Source organism: Grus americana, chromosome 1 (genome assembly GCF_028858705.1).
Source record: "Grus americana isolate bGruAme1 chromosome 1, bGruAme1.mat, whole genome shotgun sequence".
Classification (NCBI taxonomy): domain Eukaryota; kingdom Metazoa; phylum Chordata; class Aves; order Gruiformes; family Gruidae; genus Grus; species Grus americana.
This window is the reverse complement of record NC_072852.1, coordinates 153,634,966-153,645,281: the sequence shown is the minus strand read 5'-3', so window position 1 is coordinate 153,645,281 and position 10,316 is coordinate 153,634,966. Positions and strand designations below refer to the sequence as shown.

At 43.4% G+C, this 10,316-nt stretch overlaps 1 long non-coding RNA gene across 1 annotated transcript in view; it reads left to right on the top strand.

The window, feature by feature from the left end:
• Nucleotides 1-10,316, top strand: part of LOC129199675 (uncharacterized) — a 427,470-nt gene that overhangs the window by 311,447 nt on the left and 105,707 nt on the right. The gene's annotated exons all lie outside the window — the stretch shown is intronic.

Sequence of the window (10,316 nt, the reverse complement as noted above, 5' to 3'; positions counted from 1 at the left end):
TCAACAAGGGAGCTGAGAGAATAATGTATCATTAATAATGTATTAAATTTATTTCAGTCTTTATCTATTAATGAATTATCTTCAATCATCTTATAATTTTCTTGAATGTATTTGTAATTCAAAAGTAGTCCCCATGCAATTTCTCAAAAAAATTATTGCTCTAAATTTTTCATGGTCTTTTTGTGGATAGAAAGTAGCTGAAATTTGAATTAAATTAGTTTGGTTTTAATAGGACATACAGACTAGGAGTTTCTGTTTCTGTTCCCACACAAACACATTTCTAAGAATTGTGTTACCTATATGGCAATAAATTTTTAACCAAGAAGTCTCTTCCACTAATATTTTTCCAAATGTTCCATTTCCACCAGTACCCTAATATGATGTGCAAGTGGGCTAGGGCAGTCACTGAAATTCAATACCTAGAGTTTACTGCCTGTTTTTGTCACAATTTTCTCTTCCTAAAAGAACAACTTCTGCTATGAGTGTTCACTCACCTTTTGAAGAATTTAAGTCCTGGAAAGTCATAAAAAGAATCTTTTCTGTTTGAACACATCAAATGGTAGCTGACCAGTTGTTTTTTTTCCTGTATCAGGCTATAAATAACTCCCAATGACCTTAAAGGGAATCTTTGGTGGTAAAAACACAAATTCTCATTTCTCTTTCCAGCACACCAAATGATATCTTGTACCCCACTGACACTTTTTAGATATTGTGAGTTGACTTTATCTTTACCTCTTTAAGTTACAATAGTGATGACCATACCTGCACTGGAATCCTGCAGTCATAATATGAGTGACTGAAAAAGAGATTATATTTAATTTTCATGGCATAGTAACGGAACTGATCTATGTTGACATGCCAAATAAAACTAACATATTTGTATAGATACTTGGCTCATACAACTCATTCCAGTGTGCAGAGATGTGCAGAGGTTCCTTCCATGTGAAGATCCAGCAGCCTTTTCTGAAATAGCTAGAGGTGAAGGAGTCTTACTGATTTGGAAAATATTGTCACAGGTTGGCTCATTTTGAAACTCATTTTTTCATCACTGATTATGATAAGTGTCTGGTAAGTCTGCATTATGTGTCCAAACTCTATGAACCTCTAGAGACACCCCTATTCCTGTGTCTTTAGCAATAACCTTTTGGCCCTCAGTTAGTGGTGTCCAGCTGGCATCTGTGCATCTTTAATAATTTCTCAGGAATGAAAATATGTGTGCCTACCTGAGACACAAAGTCAAGTACATTCAAAACAGTATTAATTCCCACATTCATATCATGGCTGTGTTTTTTGAATGCCATTTAAAATAGGTTTCTAATAGGCAAGGAAACCAGCCACTACATCTCATCTCCATCTGCATCTCAAATTCACAGCACAAAATGTCACCTCTATCAAGTTGAAAAGAGAAAAACAACTTCAGACCTTCTGAATAACACAGAGTCTGAGTCTTCTTCCAAGTTTCAAGCTCTTGTCTCTTGGTCACTTGCCCGTTCATTTTGTTGGCACAGGCTTTGTTTTTTTCCCCACTCCTTTAGCCATATGCGATGCCATTAGCTACTCTGCCTCGGGCTCTGCCCAGCGCCCGGTGCTGTGCAAGGGAGCTCATGAAGTCCATGGACAGACTTTGGATGAAGCTCTGACCATGGTCCTACAGCAGCTGCAGACCCTCTTCCGACTGCCCCATCTGCTAACTTGCTCCCCGTGGAGAAAAACCCTAGTGGGAAGACACAAACATCTGTAATCAGTGCTGACATCTAAGTACAGTCATTAAAATATTTTGGGTTTCTTGGCATCAGTTCTGGGAGGCAGCAGCTCACACTGAAAATACAGTATTTTTTTTTTTCCTGGAAACATCAAGCATGCTTTAATCCAAGTACTATTTTCTTGTGAATAGAATCAAAGAATTTAGGAAAGTACTCAGGGGCACAGAGTTTCCAGATTCAATTATAATTAAAGGCTATAAATACTCATAAATAGAGGCTGGCACTCGGGTTTAGGGATCAAGCTGAGTAATCCTCATCTGGAGCTTTCTTGTATTTATACGATCATGTTAGATCTTGATAAGACAGTGACTTATCTAAGACAGAAACTTGCAAAATCTCCATCACATCAGAACAAAGCACATTCTGCCAGGCTTTTTAATACCAGAACGGGTCAGGCAGGCTCATCTGCAAACAGCTCCAATACCAACTGGAAAAGGACAACATTCTCCAGTGACTTCAAACAGGTATGAAATCCTGCCTAGCCCCACCTGTAGTGAGCACAAAACAGCCACCAGACAAAACCAAACACACAATTCCTAATCTGGTTGCTGGAACTCAGTCAGTGATCACCCACGGCGAGCAAGGAGCAAATGCAACAGGACCAACAGGGGAAAAAAAGGCGGGCTGGTCCCTTAGCACTACTCGCACAAATCCCTCCAAATGCAACCAAGGGGTGTGATGTGCAGCAGATACGCTGTATCGCACAGATGCAGGCATGCCTGCATGAATCGAAAAGACTGAATCCAGTGAGCAGAGTTTCAGCACGTAAGCCTTTATGTTAGAGCAGAAAATATAAAGGGAGGAAGAGGAGCTAGCGATCATAAAACTTCCTGGCATCATCTGACACAGCAAGGGCAGACGGAACACATCTAATTTTAATCTTTCCTTTACGTGAGTGGTTTTTCCTTCCCCTCAAACACGGCAAAGATGCTTTCTCTGACCATAAGCTGTGCAGCAGGGACATCGCCTAACTTAGTAAAGGCGATTTATGCTCATCTGGCAAAGTTGCCAACCTCCATTTGCAGGCTCAGTCTGTCTGTGCTGGCTAATAAATGGGGGGCAATGGTGGGAAAAGAGGGGGAGACTCCAGTCCATAGAAAGGCTGCCCCTTCCAATAGCACATCTTTGTCCAGGTAGGTCAGATCCTGAGCACCTCAGCCTCCTTCCCAGCTTTTGCAACTGTTCTTTTAGACCATTTTGGCTTTATGCATCAAGCACTCGCCTGCACAGCCACCACACAGACCACCTTTCAGCCAGTCTTCTCCAGAGGCTCCTTACTCCCATTGGGAACGACCTCCTAAACTCTGTTGCAGATTGCTTTAAAGATCACTTTTCCACAGAAGTGTATAAAATTACCACCAGATCTGTGGGGTTTATATATATACATATATATCTATATATAAAATGTTAGCCTAACCCAAAATGTGTTCACTGGATTTGAAGTTAGAGGGGGAGAGAACTCCCGTTGCATTTTACCTTCACAATGGTGCTGGAATGGTTGAATAAAGTGTGGCCCCGCTGCCCATATGCCATTCAGCTTCTGTCTGTCTTTTTGTTTACACTGGGAATACAATAGGAACTATAGTCCTTCCAATGCATCATTTATAAGTGTATTCTACCTCTGAATGTACAGACAGAACTGGCTCTGTGAATGAGCTCTGTGAATATTGCCAAGACACTGTGCTTTGTTCAGCATTATTCTTCACAATAGATACCACACTTTGGAAGTAATTTTAAAAAGGGAATCAAAATAGTGGTACTTTTAGCCTTTGTTTCTTTTATACCACACTGCATTCTCTGTCTCTCACTCAGCTGCTTCTATTATACTGACAAATTAAATAAACCACTCCATTGCTAAAGAGGCTTGGGCGGGCTGGGCTTCGGTACACTGCCGCACTAGGAAGTTGAAATAAACATTTATGCCGGTTTTATTCTTAACAAATTTAAGCTAACTTTAGTCAAGCATCTTTTTTTTTTTTTTTTTAAGAATGAACGAACGAAAGAAAGCGAGAAAGAGGGAAAGGGGGAAAAAAAGAAAGGAGTACTTCAAATTTTTGAGCCGATCTGCAGCATCAAGGGATCTGGCATCTGAAGCAATGAAGTAATGAGAAGCCATGTGTCCAGGTAATGAGCCTGCTTTTTTAGTGCTCCACTATTTAGAAGCCCTGCAAGTTCATTCCTGCCGGGGGCCTCTGGGAGTGTGACTTGGTGAGTTACGGGCAGTGTGGTGTGGTGCAGACAGGGTCCGTCGCAGAGGCTTGCTGCAAGCAGCTTGCAAACTTCTGCAGCAAACTTTCAGCTCGATCCGGGAGTTTACCTCTCCCGCTGCAGGCATAGTTCAGTTTTGCAAGGCGTCTTGTTTGCATGCTGTTCAGCGTACAGAAATAAGGGCAGGTGGGGGGGGAGTGCTGAGAAAAGCGTGCAGGATGGCAAGGGCAGGTCTGGCTGCTTACAGGTATATATTTATAGATAGATATATGGAAAGGTAGAAGAGTATGTCGATTTGTATTTTGGCTATAGACTCATATCCTCATTGCATCTGTAGCAAAGAGAGAAATAAGAAACTGAGAAGAGAGTGGCAACGTGACCTTTACCTGCATCAAGGTGCTTTCTGACTTTTGGCTCTTTTCTTCAGCAGGCAGCAAACAGAGAGAAGTGGGGAGCAATTTGTGATGGTCTGCTTGTGTGTAGATTAGGGCCGTCCTCCGCATTTGCAAGTGCTGGTGCGCTGATGGGGATGTACGCTGTTTATAAAGGCTTGTCCGTATAGTCCAGTATTCTGGAAAATACTGTCAAATGAATGGCGTTATTTTCCCAAACGAGATGTAAGTAATAAGCGCAACGTTGCCTGGATTAGGTCTGAAAGCTCCTCCTGTACTCTTGGGCTAGCAGTGTGTGAATAATGCAGGGCGAGTCTCACCCCGCCGTGCCTTTCCCCTCCTCTCCTAACAAAGCAGATGGACTACAGGCAGGAGCCTGAGCTAGGGAGGGAAATTATTTAATTTGCGGCGGGGGAGGGCGGGTTTGTGTTTGGTTTAGGGGATCTTGGAGGCGGTCAGCTTCCTCCTGAAATCGCCGCTAAATGCTAGCCGTGGGCTTTGCAGACCTGAGCCTCCCCTCCGAGGCAGGGAGGCTGCGGCACAGGCTGGGCCCCCTCCGGCAGGGACCCCCTTGTCGGGGCGGGCAGGGAGCCGCGCTGCCGGAGGAGCAGTGGGCAGGGAGCGATCGGGGCTCATCTTTTATTACTGAACATAGACTTTCAAAAAAAAAAAAAAAGAGAGGGGGGAGGGGGGGGGAAAAGAATCAACCCTCAGGTGAAATTTCCTTCTATTGTCTAGGAAAATTCCCTTTAATTTGTCCCCAGGGACATCCAGCCGCCTTGAGATTCCCCGCTCATCTCTGTCAACGCCAACGTCTGGGGGGGCTCCCTGGAGAAGGGAGTGGGGAAGCTGAAGGTCAGGGTTACCCACTGTGGCATGACTTTTAAGCTAAAGGGGTTTTTATTTCTCTTGTTGCCGTGTCAGGTTTAATTTGGTCTGCATTATTCTAAAAGGGTGGGCCTGCTCATGACAGGAGGGGGTTAAATGGGATTACAAGCTTTAGAGGTTGTCAGCAGCCACTGCTGCCTGGGGATGTTAAATTGCGATTTAATGGTCAGCTTTATCTGTATAGTATCAGTGGAAATCTGCTGTTTTCAGCAACTTAATAGGCAGTGTGTTTTCAGGAGGGGCCTTTGGGGAGGGAAGAGGGGGGGCCGGCGGGAAGAGCTGACCCGGAGGGAGGGAGCGGGGTCTCGGCGCCCTCGGGGCGGCGCGGGCAGCCCCTCAAGCAGGGCTCGGGCGAGCGAGCGGGCGGGCGGCGCCTACTTCCTCAGGGGGCTCAACTTTCTAAAGGCAGCCGGGCAGCCCCGCACCTCGGGCCGGGGAAGAGAAAACAACCAGGGCGGCCCGGCTGCCCGGATGGGGGCGGCGGGGAGCGCGGGAAGGCGCCTGAGTGGACGGCTGGGCAGGATGGGGCGCTGGCGGCCCGGAAACCAACCGCCAAACGAGCCCCCCGGCGTGGGTGTCCGTGTGTGGGTTGTGCGTGTGGCGGGGGTGCTGCGATGAGGGTAGAAGGGGTGTTAAAACATGCTGAGGGCAGGCGGAGGGGCCTCGCCGGCAGACACCGGTATTGTCTGCTCGCGAATGAGGGGTCAGTCCGGAAAGTTCAGGATTAGTAAATTTAATATCCTGTCAAAATTCTCATGGTAATGAGGTCTGGCCGGCCTCGCTGGCGCAGCAGCCCCGGCCCTGTGCTCCCTGCCAGCGCCAGCGATTTATGAGCGAGAGATTGTGCTGCGCTGGCATGGGCCGAGCTGCTCCGGCCGGGGAGGGAGAGCGGCTCGGTGGTGGGGCCCTGCCGGGGAAATGCACGGGCCTGGGTCGGTTTAAGTGGTTTTTGTTCGTTCCCAAACCCCCCCAAATGCTCCCGCAGTAGCTTGGCCGCAGTGACAGAGGTGGGCTGCATTTGGTTTTTTCTTCTCCTTCCCATGGCACTTGCAGGAGTTGCCCTGCACTCGGGATTTCTGACATTAAAAACAGTAAGAAAGAGGGAAGAGAGGCAAAATCGTGATTAACTGTGTACACACCGTGTTACAGACTAATTTTCAAAGGGTAATTCTTTAATTTGTAGGGCTGGTAGGTTTAAAACAGCAGACAGGAGGGGAAGGTGGGAGGAAAAGAAACCAGTAGTATCATAGTAAATAGTAAACTGTGGTCCCAACAAGAGTATTTTTTGAGCTGATGGATGATATTAAAATACAGTTCCTAAGCAAGTAACAAAAAAGATGGGGGGAGGAGGGATGGAGAGGAGAGGAAAATAAAGGAGGAGGGGGGAGAGAAAGTTCCTGTGCACTTTGTTCAAGGTTCTGCACCTCTCTAAGCAGCTGTCACATCCGTACATTATGGTACATTGAATCTGAATGAGGCTCTCCACATCAAAACCTTGCATCCATTATGATATCATCTCCTGCTCTAAGCTGTAATGCTTATTAATTCTGCACCCATACTCTCCAAGCTTCAGCAAATGTATTCCATCAGCCTAGCATTTAATTTAATTAGTACAGCTGGGCTCTCATTCTCCTTTCTGTGTCAGAGGTATTGTCAGCACGTTCTGCTATAACACAATTACTGATTGCTTTTAGATAGGCAGAAATATGATTAGGGTATTGGGTGACTGTATCATAAGCCTTATTAGATTCATTTGAAATCTGGAGATAAATAGGAAACTTTTATTTGCAGTGTAATGAGATTATGCTTATTAGGCCAAGGCCTCACAACCTTTTGCAAAGAACATAGTGTATCACTAGGATTATACTCTGGAACCACACTTTTTGCTCATAGCATCCAAGCAATTTCTCAGCAGCTTTGAGATTTAACTGTTGTAGCCCTGTACACATTTTAGAATTGTTTTCTGGCTCAGTGGCTGTCTCCTGTGATAGACTGTGTGCACCTTCCACCCTGTGTTTTCTTCTGCTTAAGCCCAGAAATCTAGGGAAGATGTTTTGTTCAACAGAGGAAAGATGTGGGTGAACTGTGGCCACGTGTGGATGCGTAAACATGCTGATACATTGGACAGAAGAGTTTTTGCCAATACCCATTTTTTTAATTTAAATTCTTGTTTTCCTTCAATAGAAAGCTGCAAAAATGAGGATCAGCAGTTTTCAGAAGCTAAAAACCGTTTCTGTTCAGATACTTCCGAGGTTGACTCTTGAGATAGAAATAATGAGTTAATTTTCCTGTGTAAAAATTGCTGGAAAGGCTGCTCATTTCATGTCACTTCCAGAGAGAGTGCATTTAAATCTTAATGTATACATCACAACCTTTTGTATTATGCTATCCTGACAAAACATGGGGCATAGTGTTTGAGAAGCACGAGTTACGTTTTTAAAAGTTCGTTTATTAGAGAGATTCAGAATTCTGATCTGGTAATTTCCCTGTAACAATCAAAGGTGCAAACAACCTATCACTGACTTGACAGGTTATAGAAAGGAGTCCATCAATTTTAACACTGGTGTCAAATTTAGGTTTCATTCTGTTTCCACATAAGTTTTGCTACAAACTCCAGTGGGACCAAGATTAGACTCTTACTGGATCCTTTTCCTTTGTGAGCGCTATTACCCAGTGTGGAAGCATTTTGTAACTGAGCATGGCAAAACCCTGAGCCCAGTTTTGTGTTCCTTGTTGCATCACTTGCTCTACAGTTAAGAGAAGAGAATTTGTCTGGATGTCAGTATCTCAGGCCAAGGATCAGACTCGGGGGAGGAAAATGTGCATCAGTACTATCATGGTATTCTATTTTGCATTTGCCTAGCATTGAAAGCATGTCTGTGAGGTCTGGTTTGTCTCTGTCATTAGCAGGCTCCACATTGCATAGTAGATCTCAAATATTTGTGGTATTTTAAAACTGGTACGGGAATAAGCTTTGAAGAGGTCAGGTGAAAGTTCTTAAAGATGACATTTCTGTATTTCTCATCTAGTTACTAAGCGAGCATCCAGAGAGTAAGACTGTTGCCACAGCCCTGTGGAGTCCTTTGCCAAAATGGACTGAGCTTTGGCGTTCCTAGCCTTGCCTCTGCTAGTACTTCTGCAGGTGCATCATGGTGCAGTTCTGTGTGATTCTCCAACTGGGGAATCTTGTGCTGTAGCTATGCTTTTTACTTTCTTGGAGAGGAATATGCATCAGTTTGCAGTGGCCTCAGGAGCCATAGTATGTATGCTTAAGCAACAACAGCAAAAATTATTCTAGAGGAATACTTCTATAATCGGGAGACCTCAGTGTTTTGAGAAAAGAGATGGATCACTCTCTCCATTTTAGGTACAGGCAAGCTCAGACATAAAACAGCTAATCAGCTCAAGTTACATATCTAGGAGCAGCAGCCTCGCTAGTGCCGAGTCTACTAAAAAGTCAAATATTGAAAATCCGGTGTTCGAACTACACAAAAGAAACTATTATTGTATAGCTTTATAAAGAGAGATGCCACTTTAAATCAGGTGTATTTTGGAAAGGAGGTGATTTCTCAGATAGTTTTAGAGGAAAGAATATCTGGCTTCTTTCTGCCAACTGAAAAAAGATGAACAGCAACTCTATTTTATACTGGCTCCCAAAGCGGCAGAGATGACAAATGCCACAATTTTCCAGTATGTTGCTTCATCAAGAAAATATTTTAAAGTGTGGTGTAATTGCTGTATGTGAGAATGAACTGGTGGCCCTGTTCATTTGTCCCCCGTCACCATCATCCTGATTTGCAGTGAGCAACAGGGTTATTCACATGCTTAGATTACACACATGCTTCGGTGCTCTGCTGGATCAAGGCCTAATTGACACCCTAATTGACAGGCTCAGTTGAGAGACTGAAGACTAAATTGGGCTTGGAAGCTGAAACGTGATGTGTGTTTTTACCCTCAGAGGTGGTTTGTCCAGGCTGTGCTTGAGATGTGTTACCAAATAATGTGTTCCACCTTCTGCTGTAGCTTTTGTTGCCTTTCTTTTGTGGCTAGATAGAGGACTTCAGCTGCTGGGCAAAAAACCCAAATATGTTAGCCCAAACTAATGACATGTTGAATGCTAAATTGAAACAAACAATTTTATCTTTGGTCTTTCTAAAAGAACAAGTTTGTTAAAAGAAATACTAACAGCCATTTATTCAAAACCAGTTGATTAAATGGAAGTGTAACTAATTGTTAGATGTTTGTTTCATGTAGACTCAAAGGTAGAATCACAACAGAAGTAATTAGGGTAATTATTAAGGTCTGTATTTAATTCAAACCCTCAGAGAATATTGCATATTCATTCAAGTGAGCTATATTTCCTGTTAAAAGGATAGCAGTTTCTCAAAGCTTTCATTTACAGGTATGTTTTTGGTAGTGTCATTTTATATGGTATCATGTCATCTTGCTCTCTTTCTACTGTGACAGTGTTTGTTATTCATAATGATGGCAATCAAAGGGGAAATGTTACTGGTAATTTCTGTGTGCACTTTTAACCCCCAAATATTTGTAACAGTCATTTACCTGAGGCATTTGAGAATTTGAAGATTGGGGCATTAGGATGAACTTGCCTTGATCTCTCAGCAGAATGTACTGTGTGCATTAAGATACTAAAGCTAGGCATTTTTATATATTCCTAAAGAAAATGCAGTGAGACATTATTTATAGAATAACTGAAAAATCGAGGCAGTACTTGTACCCTTTTACTGACAATGAAGAAAAATCTAGCTCTGTTTCACATATGATTTTCTTCTTTTTATAAAATGCGAAGAAAATCTACAAAAGAAATGTTTGGGAGTATTTGCTGTGGAGAGGTTCTTAAAGGGCTGTTTCAAACTGTAGACTGAAGATTAATTTGTATCAGAGCTTTTTGGAAAAGAAAAAAAAAATAAAAGAAAAAAGCTTAATGGACCCAGTTCTTACATGTTACTAATCATGCAGGATGTCTTCCAGTATTTATTGCTGGCAGAGGACACACACCATCTTTACAGGGCAGTTGGACTGGTGTGGTCTCCTCCTGGATGGA